Genomic DNA, 18,720 nt, shown 5'->3' with positions numbered 1-18,720 from the left:
GGGTTCCATCCTTAATATGGAAAAAAACAAAACCAAAAACATTTGGGGGCCTGAAAACTAAGTGCAAACTGCCAAGATAGCATCGTATCTTTAAAAAATTGAAATCTTGCTACTATAATTGTAAAAACTCTACCGGTGATTGCTGCAAAGATCTGAATTAGATCTTATTATTCCTCCCTGTCTATTTACAAAGTATTTGTTTTGAAAGATCTTATTATTACCCCTTGACTATTTACAAGTGATATTTTCAGTCAGGAGTATAACTGTCTTTGGACAAAATAAAGGTCAAAAGAAGCCTGTGAGGGTCTGTTGATTTCAGCCCACTGTGAGCCACGGGCTACTGAGTTTGGAATGGGAGTTTTATCCTGTTCTCTTCTGCTTTGAGGATTATATTCCTGCCATCTTCTCAGTGGTTGCAAAAGATTAAAAGAGTTCGTATGAGATTTGGCTACAGTACAATGATTGATCTACACGAGTTGAAAAATTTGTAGAATAGCATCAGTGGTAAATTTGGAACCATATTAATTGGTTTTCTGGTCTTAATTTTTATGACTCAGAAAAAAAGAATAGTTTCTGTGTTTCTTGGTTTATGCAAAGTTGAGTTGACACACATATGGCAAATGTATAGAGTATTTGCTATTGTATGTAATATTTGACAATTTGATATTAAAAATTAATGATTACTTTGAGAACACAGAAATACATTTCTTAGATAAATCAGAGATAGAGTAAAACAGTGTTTATAATGTGACTCGAAACAACCCAAAACTAGTTCTTATTTATTTTGCCAATATTAACATGAAATTGCAAATATTAAGCTATATCACTGTTTTATCACCTCATTACTGCCTAAATGTACAAAAAAGTATTTTCTAGACTTTAAATGCAATACATTTTTCCAAGCTAGATAAACTTAGAGAATATATTAATAAAATTGATGAAATTAAATATATCTCTGATGCTATACTATTTCCCCCTTTTTAACAATTCTATTTGGAAGTAAATTCTGTTTTAAGCAATAGAAGACTTTCTTGAATGGATTAAGCAACAACCTCATTTAGTTTTAATCAGTAATGTAACTGAAACGGTTTTTAACTTAATTAAAGCTAGCAAGAGTAAAATACCTTGTAAGATAATGGGAGATAATGGAATTTGAGTTCCCTTTCTTGGCAATAATATCACTGGGACTATCATTTTGGACAAAGACCATTATAAATGCTTTAAGTTACTTGGTTGATTCTAATAGTTAAAATCAAACAAGCATCTTGAACATATTAAAGAAAGAGATAACCAAATTCTAGTTAGTATTTTTTAAATGATGAAATTAATCAGATTTTCTTGTCACATTTTTACTAATGAAACAGCTTTTGTAAATAAAATGTAATATTTAACACAATATGAGATTATACATATGTTTAATTGTAGATGTAATTAGGTGAAACTACAAGAGTTTTAAATGCGTTGTCACGCCGGGTGTGGTGGCGCACTCTTGTAATCTCCGCGCTTGGGAGGCAGAGACAGGAGGATCGCGCAGGTTCGAAACCAGCCGCGCGCGCTGGTTTAGGAGACCCTGTTTCCAAATAAAAAAATGTAAAAAAATAGGTCTGGGAGTGTAGCCCTGAGGTAGAAGGGCTTCCAGGAACCCCAGTACCACCAAAAAAATAAAAAATAAAAAAATAAATGTGTTGTCACATTGTTTAAAAATATTATGATTCTTTCTTACTATTTATGTAAGTAAAATTAAGGACATTAAAATAAGTTATAGGCAATAGTAATATTGGTTATTAGCAACACTAATAATAGAAGTTATACCTTACATTTATTTGACACATCATGGGTTGTAAACTTCAAGCATATAGAATTAATTGTGTTTATTTTTATTTTACTTTTAAGAAGATGAGAGTTTGACAGTGTTTTATTTATATTTCCCAAAACAGTAGAACAAATAAGTATGGAAAATAAATTTAAAACATATTTTATTTGGAAATTTTATTACTTTATTCTATCTTGCTCCGATAAAAAGTAAAATAAAAGCAGTACTACTATGTTGAAACAAAGGGAAATATTTTAAACACAAAGAAAAATATTTAAAGATATTAAACTTTAAGAAACTAAAGAGAAAGAAATTAAATTAAAATCATTTAATTTTATTATTAAATAATTAGAATTATTTTATTAATAATAAAGTAAATTTTATTATTTCAGTGTGAGGGTGAGATTATTTAACTTAGAAATTATTTCCCTTATTTTTTAGATGAGACAAAGTAGATATTGGAAAATAACTTTGAGAAGCTAACAATAAATTCCCTTTTTAATTAAAATTTTAAACATAAAAAAACTTTTTTTGGAGGTCAAATCCATTGGTACAATTATATATAAGCAGCCATTTGTCTCAGAAATGAAAATTTATAGTACTTAGAAAAAAGTAGAATAATATATTTCTACAATTCAGTATAATATGTTAGACACAAATAGAAACATATGTTTGTTTCGATTTGAATAAAACTTTGCATTACCATACAAGTCTCTTCACAATTATATTGTATAAAATACAAGTAAGTATAGCCTGAGCTGAATCAGTCAAGGCTATTTTCTAGGATAATATTATTCTTTCTGTAAATTTAGGTATAACATATTTGCTCAAAGAGAGAAGTAGGAAAATAAATTTTTTCTCATGTTTCTCCTGAGAGATGAAGACCAAAATTACGAAAAAAAGATGTTTAAACAAATATCATGTCAGATTAAAAAATAAATTAAAAAGTACATAAATTAGGTATTTTTTCTGCAACTGTTCTTTTTACTATCGTAACTCTTGGCTTTCCACTTCTTAGCTTTAGCATGTTGTGTCAATTTCTTGTTCTTCTGGCCATTGTTTTTGGTTCTGCACAATATTCATTATTTTTCCAATAGAATCTTTTCTATCATTCCAAGTATGTTGGTCTGGTTATGATAGGGTTTTATTTTCTTGTTTCAGACTGATAGACTTTTCTGTGTTACAAAGGACAACAATGTCAATAAAGTCTAGAATTACCTATATTTTAATCTACTTTTAAAAATATCCATGGTGCCATATACTATGCAAATATATTTGTATATTTTCTTTAATTTTATTTATATTTATCTATGTATCTACACATATATTTATATACATAAATACTTATTATGCATATGTGTTTTTCATTTATATACAAATAATTTTGGTACATAAATATTGTGTATTTATACATGCTTATTGAAATAGTTTTTTAAAAATATTTTTTCTCAAAATTGGATCTTATATTTTCTTCATTTCTCTATCCCTTTTTCACTCCCTTTTTTATTTCTTCTTTTCTTCTTCTTCAAATATCTAATCAATTCCTACTATTTGCTTAGTACTTTAATATACTGGGGAAACAATAATAAATGTTAGGCTCAAATTATAGCATTTCTTGACAGCTCATTTTCAATGGCAAAAAGGTCTAATACCTGATGCCCAAATTCATTATTAAACTTTTTAAATTTATGCTTAAACAGAATGAGCAAAATATATTAAAAAATGTACAACTCGTTTTATGTTCTGAATTCACTCTTGTGGTAGTTATTCTGAGCTGTCAACTTGACTGGACTCAGATACTTCAGGAATTAGAAGACACTGGGGTGCATTGATGAAATGACTAACATGTGAAACAGCGGGTTGAGAGGGAAGTCCCTCCCTGGGTGTGGGTGGCACTGTCTTCTAGGCTGGGTTCCCAGATGGAGTAAAGGAGGAAGAAGGAGGAAGGGACATAAAAGCAAGCTGCATCCTTCCTGAATAGGTCCTTCTGCTGCTGCTGTTTTCACCTGAGGATATTAGGCTCTAGCTCTTCTCCTCTAGTCTTGAATATTCCCAACGATCTTCTACAAAGTTCCCAGGCCTTTCTGTCTTTGCCAGGGGCTACATCAAAGGACTCTTGTGTTTCTGAGAGTCCAGTTTCTCAGACTGGGAAGCTGCTGGTTCCCTATGTCTCTGGTGTGCAGGCAGCTACTTGGGAGTATGATTTCTGAAGCAAGCCACTTTGATAAATCTCCTTTTATAATATACATATCTTATGGTGTATGTTTCTCTAGAAAACTTGACTAATACAAATACAAGTAAAATTTTTATTTTTCCCCTCAAGTCATCCTTTTATAAATAATTTTTAACGAGAAACGGTGATTTTTCTATTTTCTAGGGATTGTGGGGCTCTGTTTCCACTCAGTAGTCTACATTTGTCTCACAGCATAATAATTTTGTACTTTTTGCCTAGAAAATATCAAAAGACTAAGTCAAAGGTGAAAACACCTCCATCAAACAAAAAGGAGATGGTATGCCGTTCTCTACTCAGTAGACAACACCATTGTCTAGAGCAAGCTATTATGGTTTAGCTGCTCCAAGTTGTTATGCAAGATATCTTATAAAGAGTTGCAATATAAACCAGGCCTCAAAACAATAAGTAGCAAAATTTTAAAAGTCAATATAATATTTTGCCAATTTTCAGATCATAAATCAACAACAAGAAGATCCAGAGGATTCACACAAATCCATGGAGATTAAGTAATGCACTATTAATTGAAGACTGGATCATGGAAGAAATAAGGGGAGAAATGTGAAAAATCCTAGAACGAAATGAAAATAGAGACACAACTTAACCAAAATATTGGGGAAACACTGGAATCAGTGTTAAGAGGACCATCCATAGCATGGGGTGTCCACACAGGAAAAACATAAAGACTCCAAATAAGCATCTAATACCATATCTGAAGACCCTTGAAATAACAGGAACAAATTAACCCCAAAGCCAACAGTAAGGAAGACATAATTAAAATCAGAGCAGAAATTAATAAAATACAAATAAACAAAAATCCCAATCATCAATAAAATATAAAGCTGGTTCTTTGGAAAGTAAGTAAGGTCAATAAACCCTTTGCCAACCTAGCCAAAATAGATTAAAAAAGAGATGTTACCACAGGTATTGTGAAAATCTGGAAAATTATTAGAAACTATTTTAAAAACTATACTCTTTTAGACTATAATTCTTTGGGACTAAAAAAAATGCTCTGGTGTTCATAAACATTTCGACAAGTGTTGAGTCTTTTAATTATTTTTGTTGTAAGAAGTGTTAACTTATAGTAATGTTTATATTTTTACTACATTTAGGTTTTAGTTGTGTGTTTGTGTGCACAGGCATGTTACTGACAATTGAACCTTTTGAAACAAGGTCTTTTAAAGTTGCTAAGAGTTTCTATAATTTTTCAAGGATGGCTTCAAACCTGCAAGCCTCCTGTTCTCAGCCTCCCAAGTACTGGAATTATAGATTTTTAATCACCATACATGGCTAGCATTAGTAGTCTTTCTACTAACATAATAGCAATGCTGCTTGTTCTGAACAGTGAGTGTAGCAGACTTTTATTTTTCAAAGAGACCATTGCAATATTTGTGGTTCCTCATGTTCTCTCTCTGTGCCACTCATCTTTCAGAAGGTACATAATATTGATTGTTTCTTATTCTGAATGGAACAGATCATTGCCCATTGCAATGAAACTAACAAAGGATGATTTCCAAGGCTGGTTTATAAAAGGCAATGTGGATTTTACCTATCTTCTCTTTCTCTCTTAAGATACTAGTCCTGGAAACCCAGCTGCCATGTTTTAAGGAAGCCCAGGCCAAATGGAGAGACTGCACACAGTTGTTTCTGCCAAAAGTCCCAGCTGACAGCCAGCATCCAGCATTAAACACATGATTGAACAAGTCTTCAAATGTTTGCAAACACCAATGTTCAAATAATCCACCTGAGGCCCCAGATACCATAGCTTAGAGACAATGTCTCCACAGCAACCTGTCAGAATTCCACACCCAAAGAATCTATGACATGAGATTGCTTTCTTTTCTTTTTTCTTTTTCATCAGCAAATTTTCAGGTACATTGATATCCAGACCTAGTAAAAATTTCTTTTTCTATTAGAAAAAGCTGACAAATATGAGTTCTTTGTGTTCAGGCACAATATTTTTTTTTCTTACATGTGTTAATCTTTTCTATCAGCTTGTCTACCTACTTTATATTCCATTTTTTGAAATCTCTCAAATAAGTGTTACAGTGAGTAGAACTTAAATTAAAAATAAAAAAAAATCCTTCCTTGATATTTTACATTCCAAACCTTGTAATCCATGGATATGATGACCAAGTCATGATTGTTAATTTACATGGTACAGTTGACCTTATGAGAGTTAGATATCTTATTATACATAATCTAGTAATGTATACTATAAAAAAACAGGATGTTTATAACTGGTGAAAAATTAGAACATGAGAAAGGCTTGACACAACTTTGCTAGTATGAAGATACAGAGTGCCTTGAAAGAAAAAATGCACATGACAGCCAGCAAGAGCACAGAGAACTCCTACATCAGCAAATATTTGAATTCTGGAACCTTGAGTGAGTCCGAAGTGAAATCTCACTCAGGGTATCAATACCAAGAGCTTATGAGGCCCAAACCAACATTTTGGTTTTATGAGATAGTAAGCAGAGGATGCAAATAAATTTGAAGTACTAACAAAAGTGTTGAATAAAAAAGAAAGAAAAACTTTTTTTTTTGTTGCTGAATTTAAGGCATACATGTTAACAGGAAGCAGTTATACATGTAACTAAAATTAATTGATGAGAATATTCCTGGTTTTGTGGTAATTATTACACTGGTATAGAAAATAATTCTGTATTTAATTTTTTCAATTGGTGAATTTTCACAAATCTACTTCAGAAGTACATGTAGAAACAAAATAATTGGGCCAGGCATGATCGCACAAGCCTGTAATTCCAGGAATTGGGAGGTTGAAACAGGAGGATTGCAAGATTGAGACAAGCCTTCACAATTAGGGAAGATGTTCAGCAGCCTAGAAAGACCCTGTTTCAAAAATAATAATAACAAAAAGTCCTGAGGGTTTGAAGCTCAGAGGCAGAATAAGCTGGGTTTAATTCCCAATATCACACGCACAGAGACAAAGAATTAACAATTTTGCATTAACCTTTTTAATGGTTAGTATATGTCCCAAAATATATTATGTAAAGCATAACCATAAGCAAAATATAGACTGCATGATTTATTTTCATATGGGTTATGATCTAAGAATTTTTAGATTTTATATGATTTAAAAATATCAAAGGAAAGATAAAGTATTGTAATGTGTGAACATTATATGAATTTGAAATGTCAGTGTCTACAAATAAGATGCTATGGAGCACTGCCACGCTTACTGGCTTAAATGTTGTCTACAGATGATTCCATTCACAAAGGCAGTGCATATACTGTCCTGACTCACAAATTCTCACACTGTGTAAATTATGGCTCCTTTTATGTTCTTCTCACTTTTTAACTCAAACTAAACCCTCACACTTCAGTCTATCTTTCCTATGTGTGTTTCCATTGGAAACTGCAGGCTCGGTGTCAATTTTTAACCATCACTTAACTTTTCATATTATAATTATTGCTTTTATGTTTTCTTCTAAACTAAAAAGGTTTTTCTTTGTTTTTTGCTTTCTGTGGTTTTGTTGATTAAACCAAGGGGTATTCTGCTCCCAAGCTACACACTCAGCCCCATTTTATTTTATTTTATATTTATAATTATATTTTAATATATTTTATTGGTGCATTGTAGTCAAACACCTCAATGGAATATAAGACTTTTGAAGATATGTAAGCACATCTCACACAATTAGCCTTTATCCAATCCCCATCCCATTCCCTCCCCCTCCCTCATTCCCATGCTTCATTTAGTGATTGACTTTGATATATTTGTTTAAGTACATCATGTGCTTTAAAGAGTGTCCATCTTCCTCCCTCCCATCCCCTCAGATAGGTCACCTTAATTGATTCTCTATAGGGCCCCTTCTTCAACTAGAGTTCCTTCTATTACCTATTTCTTCCTAGTTTTCACATATTAGGGAAAACATCTGATTTTTTATTTTTTTTGTGACATTTCCCTGTGGATGCCACACTGCAGGCTCTGATCCCAGCCTCAAAGGCCCCAGTAAACAGTTTCGCCCCTAGGCAGACTTTGATCCCAGCCTCACAGGATCCGGCACCGACATCACCACAGGGCAGGCTCCAATCCTGGGCTCGGGAAGTACTGAAAATGAAAACAATGATAATGTAAAATGCAAAGCCAGGTGAATGGTTATATTTTTCTATTGAATGACAAAAATAAGAATTTGAATTTTCAGAAGAAATCCTTTTTAATTACTTTGGTTAATTTGTATTTGCTTAGATGACAAAATATGGAAAAGTCAATTTTGTAAATGATTTCTAATAAACTCTTGAAATTCACCTTTCAAAATATATTGAAAATCCTATCTATTATTGGTGCTATGTACTTCAAATATTTCTTCATAAAAAAGTAAACCTGGTTTGTCATTAATTTCCATAAGTAGAAAATTTTCTATTTATGAAGTAACACAAAAATGCAATGCCTTCTTGAGATCTTTTTATCATCCTAAAACCTTTCAATATAGAAACATTATTTAACACTAACTTAAGACATATTTACCTAAGTTAGTGATATTATTAATAACATTTGATTAAAGAGAGGAAAATGTAGAAACTTTTTAGCAAATAAAGAAATTTAGAAAAATATATACTGTTTACAAAAGGAAGTTTAAAAAGACAAATAATTTGAGTTGTTGAAGATTGCTACCAGTATACAAAGGTAATACAATGGAAATTTTAGAGGGTGGGGGAGGGAGCTGCCCGGGACAAGTGGACTAATAAAGACTTATGACACCTGCATGGATGATCTCGCGTGTCTGTGGAACTCGCAAACCTTACAACTACAGCATTTTTTGTAATGCAATTTATTTTTATTACATAAAAGAAGCAAAGTTTTTAGAAGTTACAAAATTTATTCTAAAAATTCCTTCATAAACAGAAATTTTTGATTAATTTTTTAATACTGTTACTTAAGAAACTTTGTCTCTAGTTTTTCAGAAAAGGTTTTAATTAATGCACTCCATATACCATCTGTGTAAATAAAACTCTCTTAGTAAAGAAATATTTTATAGGACAACTAGTAATTAGAGATGCTCAGCTTTGGCGCCTATGCATTTATTTTAGTAAATGCTGAAACAAAGGAATATTTGTATAGCTAATAAACCCAAAGTGATGACAACTAATAAGATTCAGGATTCCTTTTTCCATTTATTAAAAAATATAGCTAATATATATTTTTTTGCTTTCACACTTGGTGTTCAGGAGAAAAGTTACATGGATAATACTTTTCACCAAAAACTTTGGCTTCGTGTCTTTTTTACTGATCTTTATATTTTTGCAATTCATATAAATAAAATGCAAAAAAAGCGCAGAAAGAGAAGCAGTCAAGTTTCTGATGTATATGGATAGATTCTTCCTCTACTTTTACTAATATAAGAGAGTAGAACTTATCCTGCAATATTGTACTATATGTGTGCAATTGAAATTCTATGTCCTATTTTCACTAGTTTAGCCCAAAAGAGAATATGGACTGGTTTTCATGCATAGAAATTTACAAAAATATTTTATGTTGCTATATAATATAGGGCTTCTGGAAAAAAATGTACTAATATCAGAAGTAACTTGAGAAAGCAGAAAATAGAATCAAGTGTGGGTCTTCTGCAGGCAATAGCAACATTATTTCTCATGGCTAGTGCATGTGTGCATGGAGATGCATTGAGAAGTAATCTCATATTTAGTTGCATTACAATCACAATCACTATATTTTGTTTGGCAATCAATGAACTAGTGCTCAGTGAATCAATGATAAGTGAATACTTGCTTTGAGATACAGATGGAAGTTGAAGTAATAAGGCACATAATGGGTCTGACATTCATTCAGTAAAAGCAGGCTGATTTCATAGGAAATTCTTGTAATATGAACATTCTAGTTCACTTGATGCATCTGAAGCAGACTAGGCAAAGCAGAGGGACTTTGGAGCATCGTTCATAGCCACTCTCATTACAAGTGGACACACGGTAAACTTATGGTGAAATTTAGGACAATGGAAGGACAGAGTTGTAAGTCTTGTATGATATAAGATTGACAAAGGAGAACACATTTTCAACTTCAACGGGTTATTTTTGCTAATGTGAGGTGGTGAAAGATAGATTTAAAAGCTGAAATATGGGATGAAGAATTATCAGTTGATGAAGTTAAGAAAGAGAGGATCCCAAATTTTCTTAAACCTTCAATATCTTTTTCTCAATTTTTGTTGTTATTCAAATTTATATTTCTAACTAACACATTTGTTATCAATCATGAATTAGTATATATTTATGTTATTAACCATTCACATACAGTGACATCCAAACATACTGGTTAAAGTCATGCTCACTGAGATATTTTTTTCTTTACTAGATAAATTCATGGACAGCCCTAAGTAGAACTGTTGATATTTTAGCAGTTGAATTTTAGCCGAGGATAACATTTTGCACAGGGCAACTGAAAAATGTTCTCCATGTTTTATTCTTCTACCATTGACTTTTTCTAATAAATAACAGATAATATATATATATATATATATATATATATATATATATATATATATATATATATTAGTAGAATAGTATTAAATGCTTTGGGATTCTAGCCTTCTATGAAAAAGATTCAATATTATAGTTTTATAGAAAGTATTTGTAAGCCTTTCTAAAAGCTTTACAATAGCATTGCACATACATACAGAAAATATATTTATATATGTATCCTATTGTATATATATTTGAACATATGTATAGTATTAAATACTGGGTTATGTATAATTGCTTAATACAAATATTGTAGTCACTATAAAATGATATTCATAATTTAATTAATAGAAAATTTTATATTACTGTTTTCTAAAATTACTTAACTGTCACTACTTAAATATCTAGGCATCTTCATAGCAATCTATATTATTATTTTCTAAAAAAATTGTACATTCTTAGAAGCAGTCTTTTAAAATATCCATAGGTTTGATTGCTTTAAGGTTCTATGTAAGCTGGGTGTGGTGGCACACACTTGTAATCCCTGCATTCAGGAGGCTGAGACCTGGAGGATCACGGTTCGCAGACAGCCTCAGCTACTTACTGAGGCCCACTGCAACTCAGTGAGACCTGGTTTCAAATTAAAGAATAAAAAATAGGGCAGGGGTGTAGCTCAGAGGTCAAATGCACCTGGGTTCCATGCCCAGACCCGCAAAAAAAAAAAAGTTCCATGTATTTGATATCTAAATATATATATATATATATATATATATATATATATATATAAATTATTTTGCCTTTCTTAAAATTTTAATAAATATTAATAAGTTAGATTGTTAACATTATATTCATAAAAATTAATAAATACTGATAAAATGCATTGATATGGACTCTATATTTTAAAATTGATCATCATTGATTCAAAGAGAATTATAAAAATGTTAAGATACATTTGTGATGCTTTTATATAATATTTATTTTGATAATTGATGAAAGCTCCAATTATTTATTTTGTATTATATTTTTATTTCATAATCTCATCAATACCTTGAAGTCCAATAAATATTGAAGGTTTAAAAATAGCAATTATTTTCTACAAATTTAAACAATTGTAAATGCCTTTTGAAATAAAGTCACATAATTATTATAATGGCACTTAAAATTGGAGTTATATATACTTTCTTGTCATTAACAATAAAACTTCAAAATGGTAAATAAAACTTGTACAAATTTAAAATCCACATCATGCAGAGTGCACAAATTTTTATATAATAGAAATATTCTCTAATTATATTTATGAGATATTTAATAGGATTTCATATATAGAAACTAATATTTCATATGCATAATATAATATAATATTATATTTAGGAGGAAAAACTTCAATTCTGCCTACCTACAAAAATAGACATGGGTGAAAATCAATTTTCTACTTATAGTCATTTAAGGGTATGAATATTTCTTGTTTTAGGGTAATCTTCTGTTCTCTATCAAAATATATTTAATCCTAATTTTTTTTATTTAGAACTCATAATATGAGCAGTCTTTACAACACTTGGATGTCAACCTCACTCTTGGAGTTAAAAGAGCTACTCTGTTGTGATTGCATGCTAAATAACATTTCAATTATTGCATCCAAAAAACAATTTAGTTTGAATTGTATCACTTTTTTTAGGATAAAAAGCACATATACAAAGAGCTGAAGGAGCCATTTCTTTCTAAAAATTAGAAAGGATAAGCTGCAAAAAACAAAATGAGAAACAGTGATGCTTTATCTACATGGGCAACTCTTATTCTGCTCAGGTGAATTGTTAAACTATAGGCATGTGAACATACCTTTGATAAATGTCCTGAATTAATGGAGAGATAAATAAATGCATATTTTTGTGTGAACTTGCTTGATTTTTATGAATTGATGATTAATTATACTTTAAATATACCAAGCACCAAATAGATTACTAGCAAAGTGTCAGTGTGGTTCACTGGCAACCAGCTTTCAAACAATATAGACTAAAGGAGGATACATGTTTCATTCTGTCATTACTAAAAGTTTTGTAAAGACTTAAAAAAAATCTGAAAAATGATCATAATTCATCTAATAGGTTTAAATAGAATTACATAGAAATTGCAATGTTTCCTTAATAAGATAAGATGCTTCTGTTAAGGATCTCACCATATAATATATGAAATTTAATTTATAGTACAGTGCTTTAAAGATAGTATCAGGGGACTTAACCCTTCATTACCTCAGAAGTTTAAGTAATCTTTTAGTCTTTGAATGGTAACCTCAATTTGGGGGTGTTTAAAATAACCAAAATTGTAATATTTCTAAAAGAGAAATTAAAACTGAGTAGCATTTTCATATCTAATTTCAATGATACTGTTGTACCATTTCTCATTATATGGATGATAGCATGAAATTTAAAAAAATTTCAATAAACATTACAAATATTTTAAATGCTAAGTTATTACAAATTGCTCATGTGTCTATGTGTATGTGGATATGTGGATATATGTCTATGTATGCATATATGTGTGAATGTGTATGTGCATGTGTGTGTTTATGAGAGTGGTAAAAATTATACTAAAAGAATATCACTGGTGTTAATATTTATAGAACTGAAATTGTTGGTCAAACAATAACTTCTAATGCCTCAAGTCATATGATATAAATTGATTATTTTAATAATGCAGAACCCTCCAACAACAACCTTTATATAATAAAATGCAAAAATATAGATCATTTATATGTAGATATGACATAAATGGACATCAGGATTAATTCTGTAAGGGGAAAATATTAAAATACAGATGATTATATGTTGGGGCGTATGTATACAGCGCCTAACAGGATGCAGCCTCCCTCGGCCTGAACGGCCTGCAGGTTAAGCCTTAGGCAATGTTTAAGAACTTCTGCAGAAAAGGGGCTAAGAGAAAGCCTGGAGGAAGTTATAAAGGCGTGGTTTCCCCATTCATTATGGGTGGGGAGACTGAGTAGTTTTTCCTTTTTTACCTTTAAAGGAGCTTCCGCACACATAAATGGCCTGGGGTTGGCTGCGAACTACATGCTGGTGACCTTTATCCCGATAGGCTAGGCTATTTCATTATTGGAAATCCCCCTTATGGTTTTGTGCTATATATATATGTTGCTTGAAGAGGAATAAACGAGCTCCTGCTTGACTCTGTTCCCGGCTCCGTGTGTTGCTTTTGTTCAGGGCTGTCGGCACTCAACCTTCCTGATCAGCCCCACTGCTGACAGGCTGGACCTGTCAGTCTAGTGCCCCATGTGAGGAACTCTTTCTCGGCAAAACGCTGACAGGCCAATCGGTCTGCGGGTGAGTGTCCCCCCATAAATTATGGGGAAGTTCAGTTCTAAACCTGATCCTGCCCTAGAATCCAAGCGACACTTTCTCAAGAGCCAAGGACTTAATCTCGCTGCTAACCAAGCCACCCAGGCCTGGGGGTACCTTTTAAAATCTGCCCCATGGCTCCCCAAAAGTAATATTTTTGATTGGGATACCTGGGATCAAGTTGAGGGGCTGGTTAGGCGAGCCCAGGCAGAGCAAGGGGAGATTCCACCCCCCGGGGGTTTTCCCCACCATCTCTGCACTTAAAAGTTGTTTGCCCCCATGACCCCCAAAGAAACTTGATGACTGTGGCTCCAAGCCAGCGGAAAAAGGGGCCGCCAAGCATACACCCTCCTCTGGTCTGGAAGCCCCTAAGAAACCTCCCGATCCCTCCCTTAATCCCTTTGCGGATGCTAAAGGCTCCCTGCAGTCCCTTTCCTCGGCCAATTCCTTCTCCATACCCTCCACTCTGCCACTTTATGCCGGCGAAGGGGGAACTGGAGGAACTGTGGGCCTCTTTCCCGTCAATGTCAACCCGAGAGGAAACCATCCAGCCACCTGGTACCTGTGGGAACCGCAGAATCTCAAAGAGCTCTGAAAGGCAGTGGTGGAGGGCAGTCCCAATTCCCCCTGGGCAGATACCCTAGTGGAAGGGCTGGTCCATCAGGCTTTAGTCCCCTGGGACTGGAGGGACCTAACCAAGGCAATTCTCCCTGGGCTGCTCTTTATGAAATGGATGGCCTATTATCAGGAGGAGTGCCGAATCTTGGGGGAAAGAAATCAGAATGCCCATCCCGCCATCTCCTTAACCTATGGCATGTTTATGGGGACGGCCGAGCCGCATACCACTGGTATGCATAGCCCCGTTAAAAAAGGGGAACGGTTCCACCAAGATCCATTGGACGGTACCTCTGGTGACCAGGTTAAGACCCAAGATGGTTGTCACAATTGGAGATAAAATATTAAATGCTTAATTGATACTGGAGCCTATCAAACAGTGATTAGGAAAGAGGAAGTCCCCCATTAATGACAGCTACTCCCTGGACCCACCGTTTAAGGAGTGGGTGGTCAATCCTCATCTTGGGAAACCTCCACGTGGCTCCCGTGGAAGGACCCATCTGGCGGGAAGGGAGAGGTCTGCCCTCTTGTGGTTTCTGGGCTCTCTGCCAATCTTCTAGGACAGGACATTCTTGGGGAATCTGAGGCTGTCATTACCACTTATAATCGAGCCTTTTATGATGAAGATCCAAAGGATTCCTCCCTTCAAAATATTGGGCTCTGTGCTAACCTTGGACGCTGCCTCCCCTAGTGTATAAATTTATTCTAAGATAGTTTATATGTAGTAAATTTGTTACCTACTTTAATAGATGCTTATATTAAATTAGATGACAATCCTATTACCCCTTTAATGATACCAATACAATGTCTGCTTAAACAACGTCGATATCCAATATATATTCAGCATCTTAGGGGACATCAAAACCTACCTAGGTTACTATCCAATGGCAATGCCATTGCTGACCAACTGGCCTCCACAAAAGTTCAAGCCCTATCTGTAGAAGAGGCCATGGATTTTCATCGATTAACCCATGTAAATTGGAGGGGATTAAAACACATTACTCACCATTTAAGAACTCTGGCTGAGCACAGAAGCCGAGGCTCAGGTCTGCTTAAGGGTGGAAAGCAAGGACATCTCTGGAGTAGATGCTCTCAACCAGGAGGCCAAAAAGGCCCTCCGAGGCCTGACTCATGGTGCAAAAGGGGACCATTAAATGGCTGAGTGTCCCCAGTTCCGGAGGAAACTGGGGTCCCCAGACCTAGGTTCCCAGTAAATTACCACCAACTGAGTTGACTAAAAGAGCCTTAGGCAATCACACAGTGAGATCTTGGAGGCCAGATCTAAGGCGGTGTCCTTCTTTCCTGGCCCAAGGTCCAAAAGCTTAGCCAGGGTGGGGGGGCTTAACAGGCCAGCCCTAAACCAAACTTAAAATCCTCAAATCCCTAATAAGGATTTAAAAAGAATTGCTTGCACTTGTAAATCATGTCAACAATTCTGGCAAATAACCCCCCTTCAATCGCCCGGAGTTAACCCGAGAGGCCTATGCCCCAATGGATTATGGCAAGTGGATGTAACTCATTTTCAACCATTTGGAAAACTCAAGTATATTTTTGTTTCCATAGATATCTATTCCAGGGCTTCTTGGGCCTCAGCTCATTTGGGTGAAAAGAGAAAACATGCTATAAGTCATTTTCTTCAATGTTTTGCTCTTCTTGGTATTCCTGAACAAATAAAAACTGATAATGGCCCTTGATTTATTAGTCAACATTTCGCCTCCTTCCTACAATTATGGAAAATTATTCACACTATGGGCATTTCATATAACCCAAAAGGACAGGCTTTAAAAGAAAAATATAATCATACCCTAAAAGTTCAATTACAAAAACACTACCCCCACATGATCAATTAAGAAAAGCATTATTAAACCTAAATATTTTAAATTTTTCAAAAGACTCCAACCTGTCCCTTTTTTTATAGGCAAAGGACCACAGAGATTCTCTTTTCCTCCATCAATTGTTGGCTTTGTCTTCAAGCTGAACCACCTCGGCCCTTGGCCCTAATCAATCAAGAGGAGTCCCCAAAACTAGATCACCCCAAGAACCCTTGCCTTCCTGCTCCCTGAGGTAAATATTATCCCTGGGGAGAAACCAATGCCCATCCCCTCCTTTGATTATGGGGGAGAACAAAAAAGGAGGACAGTACAAGCTATCCCCCTCTTAATTGGCCTGGGGATTACTGCCAGAACTGCCATGGGTGCGGCTGGCCTTGGGATGGCCTTTGAGTTATCGATGGTATTAAGGCCATCTCAGAAACCATCCTAGACTTACGAGCCCATTAGATTCTCTAGCCGATGTGGTATTACAAAAAAGATGGGGATTGGATTTACTAACAGCGAAAAGGGAGGCATCTGCTTATTTTTGCAGAAAAAAATGCTGTTTTTATGCAAATAGATCTGGCCTGGTACAAGATAAGATTAATCAGCTCCAAGATGATCTGGAGAGGCGGTGACAAGATCTTCAGGAGAGTTCATTCTGAACAGGCTTTTATGGACTTTTGCCCTATTTTCTTCCTTTGTTGGGTCCGTTGCTGTTTATCATAGTTTTGTGCACCATAGGCCCCTGTGTTTTTAATAGATTAGTTCAATTTCTGTTAAAATCAACCAAATAGAAGTGTGTTGCCAAAGGCTTGCCAGCAAAGAAAATAAATCTTAGGATTGGCGCTCTAAATATGACCGCCCCTCTCCTGCCTTACAAGTCCCCCAGGTGGGGGAAATTGCAACATGTTAAAGGGCTGGTGACCAATGACAGGTAAGATCCCCATGGGCCAGGGAAACCTAAGACAGGAGGTACAGTAGATCTGTGCTATCCAATGACGGGTAATCCCTGGTACTCGATGGGGACAACCTAAGACAGGCCCAGTCACAATAAAATAAAAAGGGGGAGATGTTGGGGTGTGTGCATACAGCGCCTAAAGGGATACAGCCTCCCTCGGCCTGAGCAGCCTGCAGGCTAAGCCTTAGGCAATGTTTAAGAACTTCCACAGAAAAGGGGCTAAGAGGAAGCCTAGAGGAAGTTACGAAGGCGTGGTTTCCCCATTCATTATGGGTGGGAAGACTGAGTAGTTTTTTTTCTTTTTTACCTTTAAAGGAGCTTCTGCACACATTAATGGCCTGGGATTAGCTGCGAACTACATGCTGGTGACCTTTATCCCGATAGGCTAGGCTATTTCATCATTGGAAATCCCCCTCATGGTTTTGTGCTATATATATATGTTGCTTGAAGAGGAATAAACGAGCTCCTGCTTGACTCTGTTCCCGGCTCCGTGTGTTGCTTTTGTTTGGGGCCGTCGGCACTCAACCTTTCTGACAGCCCCACTGTTGACGGGCTGGACCTGTCAATTTTAGCCAGGCGTGGTGGCACATGCTTGTAATCCCCACACTTAAGAGGCGGAGACAGGAGGATCGCACAGGTTTGAAGTATAAAAATATAAAATAGGTCTGGGAGTGTATCCTGGAGGTAGAAGGGCTTCCAGGAACCCCAGTACCACTACCACAAAAAAAAAAAGAAAAGAAAAGAAAAGAAAAGGTGTATACTTTTATTTATTAAAATATGATTAGGTGAATTTGTCAAATGTATACATAACTCTTTCTCACAAACTGTCATCAACAGCAATCTGTGAATGGTACTCACATAAAAACTAAGTTAAAATATATTAAATATTATTGCATACTTTCTTATTTACCATAAATGTATCAGTTTATACTTAGGAGATTATAATCATTGGTTAAACTGATTGATTGCATTTCTGTAGCCATTCATTTATATTTTAATGCAAGAATTTTAAAATTCATTTAATAAATACTTAAGGCAAGGCATTTTATTTATTTTAATATACATTTATTGGTATATTAAAATTATATATCATAATACAATTCAGAGTGATAAAAACATACATGCACAGAGCAATTTCTATTTTAAGATTGCAATAGGAAGGAGAAAAAACATAGCTCAATATTTTTCTTTTTCTAACTCTAATAATGTAGGACAGATTTTACCAAAGATAGAAAGATACAAATATTTTATCATAAGCAATTACATTATAGAAATTTAATATGAAACTAATCTACTTTTAATCTTAGATGGCATAATGTTTTTGTTAGATTTTAAATTAAATACAATCTAAATCCTCATCCCAATAGAAGACCTTTACAAAAGGACACAATATTTCCCATATAAAACTTTAGTCTTGTCAGAAAAAGATTTTATCATTGTAACAAATCAGATAAGGGGTAGATTTACTTTTCTCAAGGGAGCCACAGCCTTTTTTAGGTGA

This window comes from Muscardinus avellanarius (genome assembly GCF_963383645.1).
Source record: "Muscardinus avellanarius genome assembly, chromosome: 2".
Taxonomy (NCBI): Eukaryota; Metazoa; Chordata; class Mammalia; order Rodentia; family Gliridae; genus Muscardinus; species Muscardinus avellanarius.
The sequence above is the reverse complement of the archived record's forward strand: the minus strand, read 5'-3'. Positions refer to the sequence as shown.